The 12,354-nt window shown below is 33.2% G+C and overlaps 1 long non-coding RNA gene across 3 annotated transcripts in view; it reads left to right on the forward strand.

Moving 5' to 3' along the window:
• The window catches only part of LOC127155589 (uncharacterized), a 124,759-nt gene that overhangs the window by 46,341 nt on the left and 66,064 nt on the right, over positions 1 to 12,354 (forward strand). The window contains exon 3 of one of the 3 annotated variants that reach the window (XR_007825624.1): positions 11,619 to 11,855. The exons of the other annotated variants lie outside the window; for them this stretch is intronic. This is a non-coding gene — a long non-coding RNA (uncharacterized LOC127155589). Of the gene's footprint in view, positions 1 to 11,618; positions 11,856 to 12,354 lie in introns of those variants that run through there. 3 annotated transcript variants of the gene reach the window in all.

Consider the following 12,354-nt stretch of genomic DNA (forward strand, 5'->3'; position numbering starts at 1 on the left):
TAGAAACTGTTTGTTTGTCTTTTGCTTATAAGTAACGATTAGATTAAGTTGCGTAATATTAGCCTGCTAACTATAGCTACCAAATTTTCTCAGCGGAACATTTTTTTTATCCCCCCATACACAACTACAAAAAGTACAGCTGAGAAATGAGAACGGGCTGACGGGGAACACAAATAAAAAGCAGGAAGCCAGGGAAGGAAATATCTATGGCAATTCATTTTCGGAGCAGAACAGTTTTGTGTTGCTCAGACGGCAGCCATTGCACTTGTTTTTCATATTACTTTTCTCATCCTGGAGGAGACGTGATTGATTTTTCCTGGCTGTGTGATGACTTTCAGTTGGAAAGTTGAGATAGCATCTAACTCGTGCCCAGAACCTCCCAGGCTAATCCGTTTGAAATTCGCCTTGATTGTTTCTGAACTGCCATTTCCAAATTTCTTCCCGCTTCCCCACACGCCCGTGCCACTCTTAAACAGTCGGAGTCTTTTGGAAAACTCTGATTTGACTGAAAGGGTAGACAGGGGGCCGGTGGTCACCCTCACCTTGGGGGCCTCTGGGAGGTGTGTATATATGTGTCCGTGTGTGTAAGTGTACCCCGGCTCACTGGCACCTCCTGGGAGCCAATGTGACTGACTGCTCCTGGCTGCATAGACTTGCACACGCACCATCATTAATGCGTATTATTGCTCTCCCACTGTCAGGCGCTGAGACAAACAGCCACCGCCAGATTCTTGTTTTTTTATTTTTTTTTATTTTTTCTTTTTCTCCCTCCTCTCCTTTCTATCCCTCCCTCTGATTTAGTCTGCAGAGCAGGCAAAAACACAGCCGAATTATTCGCAAGAAGCTTCATTTTTCTGTTATCTCCGCCGACGGCTGATAACAAAGCTACAAGCTAATATGGTTTGATTTGTTTGTCAGTCATTCATCATGTGACCTTTCCTAGCATCGCTAATACTGCTAGAGGATTGCGGGGCGGGATGGAGAAATGAAAAAGGGTTGCCAGATTGCTTTTACAAGTACCAGTGGTCAGCTTTGGCAATTTGTGCATTACGAAGAGGCTGGAGAGGGATTGTTTCTGTTTTTTCTCAGTTTTACTAATTTTACTAAAGTGAATCATACTAAGAGGATAAAATATAGCTGTTTTTATGTTAATGTGCTTGTATATGTGTTGGGTTATTTATCTCGTATCGGAGGCAGGCAGAGCTTTAAGTATGCTGATTCAGACAGAAGGTAAATTAGATTCAAGAGGTGAACCCGGATATTTTTTTTGGACATTTATATGGCAACCAAAGGGGAATTCAGCAGTCAATTCATTTTCAGTGCATCTCCTGAATTGATTTAGAAATGGAAGTGATATTGACCTGAACCTGAACAGGGTCAGTATAAATCAAAATGCTAATTCTTGGACTCTGGGTTGGTAAATAATTATGAATTGCAGTATGATGGCCTGTATAAAAAGCAAGCCAAATCCATTGATTTTTTTTTTTTTTTTTCTCAAAAATATAATTATCAAATATGTTATCCATTTTTTCTAATACATTAATATCAATATATTATCAATTAATATTTTATTATATGTTTTCATTGGAAACATCAATTTGAGCTGATCACAAAAAATACTTTTTACAAAATTTAGTGAAATAGTATATAGTTTATATATTTTAACCTTAAAACACAACCTGTTTTTTTTTTTTTTTTTTTTATCCTGGTTAATTTGTCTAAATGATTTAGTTAGTTAACTAATATAGTTAACATGAACTATAAAATGAACAATACTTCTACAGCATTTATTAATCTTAATATTAGGGCTGTCAAACGATTAATTGCGATTTAATCGCATACAACATAAAAGTTTGTGTTTGCCTAAAATATGTGTGTGTACTGTGTGTAATTATTTTGTATCTATAAATACACACAAATTAATGTATATATATAAAAGAAATATGTTGTGTACAAAATATTTTTATTTATATATAATATAAATCATATAAACATTATAATAAATACTTATACTTGTAAATATTTCTTAAATATATACATGAATGTGTTTGTTTATTATATATACATAATTACACAGTACACAAACATATATTAGGCAAATGCAAACTTTTTTATATGTGATTTAATCGCGATTAATCATTTGACAGCCATGCCTAATATTAATTTCAGCATTTACTAATGCATTATTAAAATCAAAAGTTTGTTAACATTAGTTAATGCACTGTGAACTAACATGAGCTAACAGTGAACAACTGTATTTTTTTTTAAATAATGTTAACAAAGATGAATAAATACTGTAATGTGTTGTTCATCGTTTGTTCATGTTAGTTAATACATCAACTAATGTTCCAACTAAACAAACACCTTATTGTAAACCGTTACCGTTACCTGTTAGTTTACATGTAAACACATAATGCTCAACAAAGACAGCCAGACCTACAACATTTTTCCTTAGTGTCAAACCTGCTAGCTACTAGTCAGCACTGGGTTGCCATGGAGACCAGGTCAGGAATAAGCCTTTACTTCTCAGATGTCCGAGACATGCTCTTGTCACTTGTGGAACTATGAATTTTGAATACAGGTCAGGAGATGTATATCGGGGAAATAAGCTGGGAATTGGACCATAATGGCAGCTTGCGTTCACAGGTCCTTGAAATTCACGATTCAATCTTAAAAACAGCCATTTTGGATGACCTTTTTATTGCTTTTAGGTGTACTTTGCGTATAATTTGAGAGACGGAACTATAGAAGGAGGCGGAATGAGAAAGGAGGAGATGAAATGAAACAAGATTAGTATTTTTAAGTAATACAGGGAAGTAGAAAAATAGCAGTACAGTGAAACAACAGCCTTTGCAATTGTAAGGAGCTTTCATGAGCACTTGAAGGTTTTTAAGTATCTTAATTTCAATGCAGTTTAAGCCATCTGCATAAATACTATTTTTGTTTTGCTAGATTTTAATAATGAGGACATTCTGAAATGGACAAAAGAAAGGGTTTAATGTGGATAATAGAGATTTGCTATAAACCCTTCATATGGATCAAGTGCTCAATCTCATTGTGTTTCTTCAACAGACTGGTCTTAGGAATTTAATACTATAAAGGGTGTTTATTTTCAATTTCATAATTGATGTACAGTATGACCCTGTAGTGAACAGTTCATACACTACAATGTGTTTGAAGTATACTACAAATACATTTACATATTTATGTACTTCATAAAAATTCCCTGCAATTGTAAAATACCCTTTTAGGTTACTAAACTGGTATACTTAATTAGAACAACTAATTTTCTGCTTAATGCACTTTAACATTGTGGTGCTGAAGTCCAACTTAATGATATACTGAAGTTTATGTGACCCTTTACCACAATACTAGTTACAAGTGTCATTTTTTTAAAATGTATACATCTGAAAGCTGAATAAAGCAGCTTTCTATTGATGTATGGTTTGTTAGGATAGAACCATCACTGTAAAAAAAAAACAATTTGTCGAGTGAACTTAAAATAATTTGTTACTTGGCTGCCTTTAGAATTTTAAGTTCAGTCAACTCAAAGTTTAGTCAACTTGAAATGTTAAGCTGTACTAAGTGACAACTTAGATATTTGAATGGATTCAACTTAAAATTTTTTAAGGCAGCTGGGTAACAAGCCCAGATTTTAAATTTAACAAACCAAATTTTTTTGTTTAGTCAAATCACTTAAGTTGTCACTTAAGTACAACTTAACATTTCAAGTTGACTAAACTTATTTGAGTTGACTGAATTTAAAATTTTAAGGCAGCAGGGGAACAAAATATTTTAAGTTGACTCAAGTTTTTTTTCTTATATTGCATATTTGCAGGGATTCAAATATTTAAAATCTGCAGTCTGAAAGTGCAAACAAGTGTCCAACTTCTTAGCAGTGCATATTACTAATCAAAAATTATGTTTTGATATTTACGGTAGGAAATTTACCAAATATCTTTGTGGAACATGATCCTTACTTAAAAACCTAATGATTTTCGGCATAAAAGAAAAATTGATCATTTTGACCCGTGCCATGTATTTGTGGCTGTTGCTACAAATATAACCACGCAACACTTAAGACTGGTTTTATGATTCAGGATCACATATTTGATTGTGCTAAGGTGGAACTATTGCAAGTGTACTTCACTTTAAATATCTTGCATTTAAAGACCAATATTATTTAAAAATCACACAGTCCTTATCAATAGTGGCATTTAAACACATTTTAGGCTTATTGTTATTAAAATGTGCATTGTGCACAAGTAGTTGAATTATTTTTATATCAGTAAGTCTTGAGCGATGTGTCAGCAAACGTAGATTTGAACTATACTTAGTATGAAATAAATGTATTTTAAATATATTACTCTTTTAATAGGGGATGCTAGATTTAATGTCTTCAAAGTGATTATTTTTTTGTTTATACGTGATTTTTTTTACCACAAAGTTAAATCGATCAGTAAATGTGTGATGTATAATTCATTTGTTTAAATCTGCAACATATCTTTCATAAATGAATAGTTGTTCTCACCTTGAAGCCCTCCGTCCTTCATTTAATTGTCATTAAATAATTCAAACAGCGTATTGATTGCACTTCAGATTTGACCCCCGTATAAATTTCTCACCTGATGGCTGGCGACGGCTTCCTAATCAGAAATGTTTTATCTAATGGCTTACAGAAATTCATCACTTATTCTCTCAATAACGCCGTTTTATGACAGGATCGCTATCATTCGGTCTCCTCGGTTTCACCCTTTCTTGACCTTTGCTATGCCCGAACGTGTCTGGGTTATATATTTTCCGTCCCAACCATTAGCTAGTCCCTAAACCGCTAGTGAAAAGGATCAACTCGGAGCATTTCTACAGTTCATTCATTTTGTTGCTCCCCAGTGATCGGTCGGCCTGCCTTTAAATCCCTCTTTTATTGTACATTGCACTGACAGAGGCAGCCTTGTCTTTCATTTCCTTGATGTGCTTTGTACAGCTGTATGGCCTTTGTTTGTATTGATACTAACATTACCATAAACCACCACCCAGGGGCTAGAAACAATCGACTAACTCTTACCAAATCCAATACACTTTAGCTTATCAGCCTCTGAGTTTTAGTTTGGTTTCGGATGGCACACGCCGCATGCGGTCCGAGCTTGAGCTGGCGAGCGACCGAGTGTCAAGAGGGAATCGAATCGGTGGCATAGATCACTGTCTTGATTTCTGATGACTCAGATTCCACAATTTTTTTTTTTTTTTTTTTTTGTCTCTTGCCACTTCAGTGCTTCGTTGGCTCTCACCTTCTGTTCAGGTTCAACAATAGCAGGATTACTCTTTTAAAAAAAGAAAGAGGGATTTGGCAGAGATGAGTATTTAAAATGAAGCGCCTTTGAAAGAGGGACATTAATTATCGCCCCTGCAAAAAGAGTCACAAACGCTTTACTCATTACCAATGGAAATGTGCGGGGGTTTGTGGGGGAATTTCAAAAAAGTTTCTTGTATTGTAAATGCAAAAATGGTGCCTGACCCTTTTTTTGTGTCCCGTCTAATGGGAGGGTCATATGCTTCTTGGAACTTGGTGGGATCCCGGAGTCAAGCTTTGTAAAATGGGGCCATTGAGAGTTCAGTTTCCGATACATGCTTCAAAGGCGTCAGCTGCATCTTTGATGTGGCCTCTTAAGTGAAGTAATGGAGGAATTGTGGCAGGCTGAAAATAATGGAGGTGAATCTAGCGTCATTACATGCTTCATTTCTTCAAACATTCTAATCCCTCTGATTCCACACATTTATGCTGTCATTCTTAGCATGCATCAATATTTATTACTATACTAATGCATGGTGTTTCGGCCCTAATGCTGAATGCATGTGCGTTTGGTTATTTCACATTAATGTAGTGTCCTCACTGGTCACGTATGAAGCTCAGAATAGCCTTGTATCTTTTACAACATATAAAATGCACATATTCTATATGGAGCTTTTGGATTAAACAAAGCAGAAAATAAAAGCAGAAAGTCTGGTTCCTTTTATCAGTGTGGAAATTATGAGAAATTATTTCTTAAAATTAGATAGATGGCTTTTTTGGTGACACTTTACAATAAGGTTCCATTAGGTAATGTAGTTAATGTATTAACTAACATGAATGAACAATACATTTGTTACAGTATTTATTATTTTTTGTTAATGTTAATGAAAATACAGTCATTTATTGTTTGTTCATGTTAGTTCACACTGCATTAACTGTTAACAAGCACAACTTTTGATTTTAATAATGCATTAATAAATGTTGAAATTTACATTAGATTATCAGATTAATAAATGCTGTAGAAGTAAGTAGTTTTTAAGTAGAAAAGTTTTTCTTTTAAAATGTACTGCTTCACTTTTTAATTTATATTTTTAAAAATGTGGCTTGTATGATCGTTTTTATTTTTTTATTATTATTTTTTTAAATGAAGCCAGGTTTTAGTTACAAACAATATTAAGCATTGCAGCTGTTTTATACATTAAGGTGTTTTAAACATTAAGTTTGGAATTGATAAGATTTTATTTAATGTTAGTGAAAAAAAATACATATTTTAACATATTTTAAAATATAATTGTAATAGCAAAGCTGAATCTTCAGTGTGACATTATCTTTCAGAATTAATTTGAATTTGCTGATTTGACTTATTTTCTTATTATCAGGGTTGAAAACAGTTGTGCAAATTATCAATGACATATTTTACATTATAATATATTACTTCAATATATACACTACCAGATTTGTAATGTGTTTTTTCTTTTTAAAGAAGTTTCTTCTGCTCACCAAGCTTTCATTTATTTGATTCAAGGAACATCAAAAACAGTAACATCCTGAATTTTTTTTTTTTTTAATATATATATATTTTAAAATGTAATTTATTCCTGTGATCAAATCATTTTTTTAGAAGGATCCAAACATCAGCTTTGATCTGAAATAAAAAGCTTTTGTAACATTATACACTATACCATTCAAACGCTTGGAGTCTGTATGTTTTTTTTTCTTTTTTTCTAGAAATTCTAGAAATTAACACTTTCATTTCACAAAGATGCTTTAAATTGATTAAAATTAATGAAGTCATTTCTAATGTTACAAAAGATTCTATTTCAGATAAATGCTGTTCTTCTGAACTTTCTGTTCATCAAAGAAACCTGAAAAAAATTCTTCACAACTGTTTTCAACTTAATACTAATAATAATAAATGTTTGAGCAGCAAATCAGAATATTAGAATGATTTCTAAAGGATCATGTGACTGGAGGAATGATGCTAAAAATTCAGCTTTGAAATCACACTAATAAATTCGATTTTAAAATATATTCGATAGAAAACAGTTCTTTTAAATAGTAAAACTATTTCTGTTTTTGCTGTACTTTGGATAAAAAAAAATGCAGGCTTGGTGAGCAAAACAAACTTTAAAAAACATTAAAAACTTTACTCTGTTTGGGCTCTGTTATCAACGTTACAATAAACAGACAGACTTCACAATAGAAATGGATCAGTAGAAGTAAAACAGAATTTAAAATCAAGACTAGGATTAAATTCAGTTGAAGTTTTTTCCCAATTTAGTGCTGTTAGCACTTATTTATCAATGTGTTTTCGTACATATCGTGTGCCTGTATATATTTAATAGCAAACGGCTTTGCATCTCTGTTTCTTTTCATCGTAAGATTTTGAAATTTCAGTTTCAAGTAGTCAAACGCTGATACGAGGGTAATTTAAAACCTAAGTGTGGCTTGTCTCATCATGTTTTGCCGTGTTTGGGAGCTATCATTCACTGGACTGTGTGTGACACACCAAGCCTGATGATAACTGGGGCTCCCTAATCTGGGTGCACCATCTCCTCTGATGTGAATGCTTTTAAATGACATTACTGAATCAGACTCCATTCTCCAGGCCTCAGCGGCAAAAGCCTCATTTATTGTAGTTAATGTGCAGATTTATGTAAGGAGACAGTGGTCAACATTCATAAGATATCATTCTTTCTCTCTTTCTCTCTTAACCTCATCTCCCTCCTCTTGCCCCCACCCTCACCCAACCTCTATTTCTCGCTGTCTTTCTGCTCTCTTAGATTGAGCTCAGCATGCAGTGTAGGGTGACTGAATGAAACAGGCCAATAGGAGGCATAGGTAGACCGTGGAAATTAGAAGTGCTTTAGGGCCAGCCTTTAACAAGACAATGACTTTCAGAATGCAATGCAGCAAAACCAGACAGAACAACAAAACACGTATATACTTGTGGATGTATGGTTAATATATTATCTATTTTTTTTTTTTGCATTTTACGTTTTTTTTCTTTAGGGTTAGTGGTCTATTTGTTTAGCAGTTATATCATTTTTCAATTATATTGATTCCTCATGTGTTTAATGTTTAGAAAGTAATATTTTTTTGTCAGTTTTTTTTTTTAGTCCACTGTATTTACTGAGAAATCATATTTAGGTTTTCCTTTTGTGAAAACACTGGTACGCTTTTTTTTTTTTTTTAAAAACCTTCTTGAAATGATATTTTGTTTATGTGATGAGCAGCGCAGCATGTTTCATCTGATTTATGAGGAGCGTTATGCGCAAGAAATGGCTAGAAGAGAGAAAAATCCTAAATGAAACTCCGTACAACTGCAGCCGCGTGATGCTCCTTTGACAGAGGGTTCATATTATCATATCTTACATAGTTAAAATAAGGTGAGCTTGTCACAGCGTTTATGAAGGATAAGATTCACTCCCATTTAGATGGCTCATGACTAAAAGGGAAGCTTAGATGCTCGGTTGGAGAACAAAGAGAAGCCTTGTAGGAGAAGTGTGAAGAAGACATGCTTAATTACATCAGCTGCTGTGAAGACCAGTGCTGGTCTTTAATTTATGATGGTGGTTGGAGAGGAGACTGTTTTGAAGACTGGGAGACCAGAGACAGAACTGAGAGGAAATGATTCAAGAGGTGGAGGAGGAATCAGAGAGTTTTGAAATGATAGTACTGCCTCTACCTTTAGAATCAATGCAAGTTACTGTATTATTTAGTTCAGGATGTTTATTCATAGTCAGATTTGTAACAGTGCTTGTAAAAAGTTAAAAGGTGTTAAAGTTTGAGGAGGTTTAGATTTCGGGGTTTCATTTCTTGTCGGGAAAAATCATTACATCATCTTTATAATGCAAAGGCAGCTATTGATGGTTAAGTAGATGCTGTCACAATTTGATACTCAAATAGATGATGATCAAATGGAATTTAATATGCAAATAAGGCAGTGAGGTTGGTTATGTTTGGAATGCTGTTTTATACATTTTTACAGAGGAGGTTTTCATACTGTACTGTTAAATATCTCAAATTATATTTAGAAATTATTTTTTACTAAAAAACGGCACAGATAAGTCTGGAATTAATTATTTTAAAAAGACGGTTTAATTAGTGGTTAAACATTTAGGCTTTAAATATTTTGATTTAAGGCTAGTAAGAAAATGGGGAAAAATGTTTACTGAAAATAGGACACAGATTGTGAATTTGAATAATTTAAAATAGATGCTTTAAGTAGTGGTTTAAGTTACTTGTATTAAAAGTAGAACAAATGCTTTTTTGTAGTTTATTTATTTATTTTTTACAGGTGTTTTACATTTATTTTGCATTTTGTTTTAGGTTTATCAGAAATGTCATAAAATTAGTTTTATAGACATCAGAAATGTCTATAAAATGAGTTCATTGTAAATTTGTTGACGTAAATGAATTTTTTCAAGGTTGCACTGTAAAAAAAAAAATCTGTATTGTGATCTGTACAGTACATTGTGCCCTAATGATAGGGCACAATGTACTGTACATTTATTTTGCATTGTTTTAGGTTTATCAAAAATGTCTGTAAAATTAGATGCTTTAAATATTGTTTACCAACAATAGCACAATAGCATTTTTTAAAGGTTGCACTTTTTATAACAGGTGTTTTACCTGTATTTTGCATTTAGGTTTATTGGAAATGTCTGCACAATTAGATGGTTTTAATAGTGTTTAGGAAAAAACTTTTACCAAAAGTAGCACAATTCCTTTCTTTTTTTCTAAGGTTACTCTTTTAAAAAATCTGTAAAGAAAAAAAGCACTGTATTAATATGAAGGAATGTTCAGTTTATATATATATATATATATATAGGTGTTTTATATTTTTTCATGGTGTTTTAGGTTTTTCAGAAATGTCTGTAAAATTAGATGCTTTAAATAGTGCTTAGGAAAATTTTTTTTACCAAAAGTAGCACAGTTATTCTTTTTTTAAGGTTGCACTGTTAAAAAAATATGTAAAGATAAGGCACAATATACTGTATTGATATGAAAAAAAAAAACTTTTTTTTTTATATATATTTTTTAACAGGTGTTTACATTTTGTTTTGCTTTGTGTTTTAGGTTTATCAGAAATGTTTGTAAAATTAGATGCTGTAAATAGTGGTTAGGAAAAAACATTTACCAAAAATAGCACAGTTTTTCTTTCTTTCTTTTTTTTTGTTTTTAAGGTAGCACTGTTGAAAAAAAAAAAAAAAAAAAGTAAAGATATGGCATAATGTACTGTATTAGTATGAAGGTTTTACATGTATTTTAGGTTTATTGGAAATGTTAAAAGTGTTTAGGAAAAAACATTTACCAAAAGTAGCACTTTATTTTTTTTTTTTTTTTTTTTTTTTTAAGGTTGCACTGTTAAAAAAAAATCTGTAAAGATACAGCACAGTGTACTGTATCAAAATGGAGGAATTTTCCGTATTAATTTTTTACAGGTCTTTTAAAGTTTAACGGAAATGTCTGTCAAATAAGATGCTTTAGATTGTGAAAGAAGCACAAATGTTTTGTAAGGCTTTTTTTTCTTTCTTTTTTTTTTTTTTTTTTTTTTTTTAGGTTGAATTATTTAAAATAGACACTTAAGATGTTAAGGGTTTAGGTAACATTAGGGTTTAGGAAACTTAAGGGGGAAAAATGACATGTAAATGCATTTTATTTTGTCGATTTGTTTCATGAAACCCTTGGCTGTTTTTCAGTTTTCAGATATGGCTAACAATGTATTTATATGGGTCTCAGCCATTATTTATAACGTAGGTGGCTGCTGGGTATTCATCTAAGAACCTGTATCTTTCTGAGCTTAGCATGCTGGGATAGAAAGGCGTGCTAGAGCCTCGCACCTTTAGCCTGGGTATCAGTATGACTGCGGAGTCTCCATGCGACGTGCTTTAAAGATGAACTGTTTGGTGTGATCCGAGCCTGTACGGGGTGGAAGGCCTCGGGCGAGGAATAAGACATGCTCCGCTTTAGGTGCTGTGTGGATAGCAGAAGATGAGCTCCATTGTCTTCTTTTTCTCATCTTTATTGCGCAGGTAAAGAGCGGAGGAGCATAATGGCTTGCGTTAGCCTTTCTCCTGCAGCTAGCGGGCCCCGGCGTAATGCTCGTAGGTTAGACGCTTAAAACCAGAGGGCATTTAGATCAGAGGACATTTGTTCCCCCAGCTGTCTTGCTGTGGCCTAGCGGGGCCCCTACGTCATTTGTTTCCCATTTCGGTGTCAGAAATTTCGCATCTGGGGAGGAGTACTTTACCCTCAGATTTCATTTATTTCCCTAAACATACGTTCAGCCATTGTTTTTCTCTGCCTCTCTCTTTTTTCGCAGTGGACTCCATTGCTTCAGTAAGATGGATGGCGAGTGTGTAAAGGAGCTGACATCACAACACTTACTGGGAGGCAGCGCAAGCAGCCCCCCGGTGACCTGCGATTCAAGCCCCAGATTATGGTTGTTCATTGTTTGTTTCTGCTCCTCGTTCGGGCTCAGCGACAGACGCTATCCTAACGCCGCACACAAATTAAAGCTTCCTATCAGATCGTAACTAAATCTGCGAGTGAGACTTGCATAGAGGGTCTAGTAAAATAAAGATGGATTTATTCTTTACACATTCGGTTAGTTGTCATGAATGGCTTGTTATTAATAAGCTAAACATATTATCGGTGGGCTGAAACTTTGTCATACTTTACATAGTTAGATAGACATCTGTCTGTCTTGCACAATTTGCTTGCACAATTCCCACATCTACGCGAGTATTCATTTTATTCAAGTGATTCAGATCTCAAAATAAATACCTGTTTTTTTATACTGTACATTATAATTTTTTTTTAGACCTAAATTCAAATAGCATTTGAAATTGAATTTTTTTTTTTGTATTTATTTAGGCAAATATTTATTCATTTTTAAATTAGAATTTTAATTATTGGCCATTTATCATCATCTCAAAAATCTAACAATAAATATACATTTTTCAAACTGTACGTTATAATATTGTGATATCTAAATCCAAATGTTACATTATTTATTTATTTATTTAACATTTATTTAGACAAAATTGCATTTTAAT

The sequence above is a fragment of the Labeo rohita genome, chromosome 24, assembly GCF_022985175.1.
Source record: "Labeo rohita strain BAU-BD-2019 chromosome 24, IGBB_LRoh.1.0, whole genome shotgun sequence".
In the NCBI taxonomy this organism is placed as follows: Eukaryota; Metazoa; Chordata; class Actinopteri; order Cypriniformes; family Cyprinidae; genus Labeo; species Labeo rohita.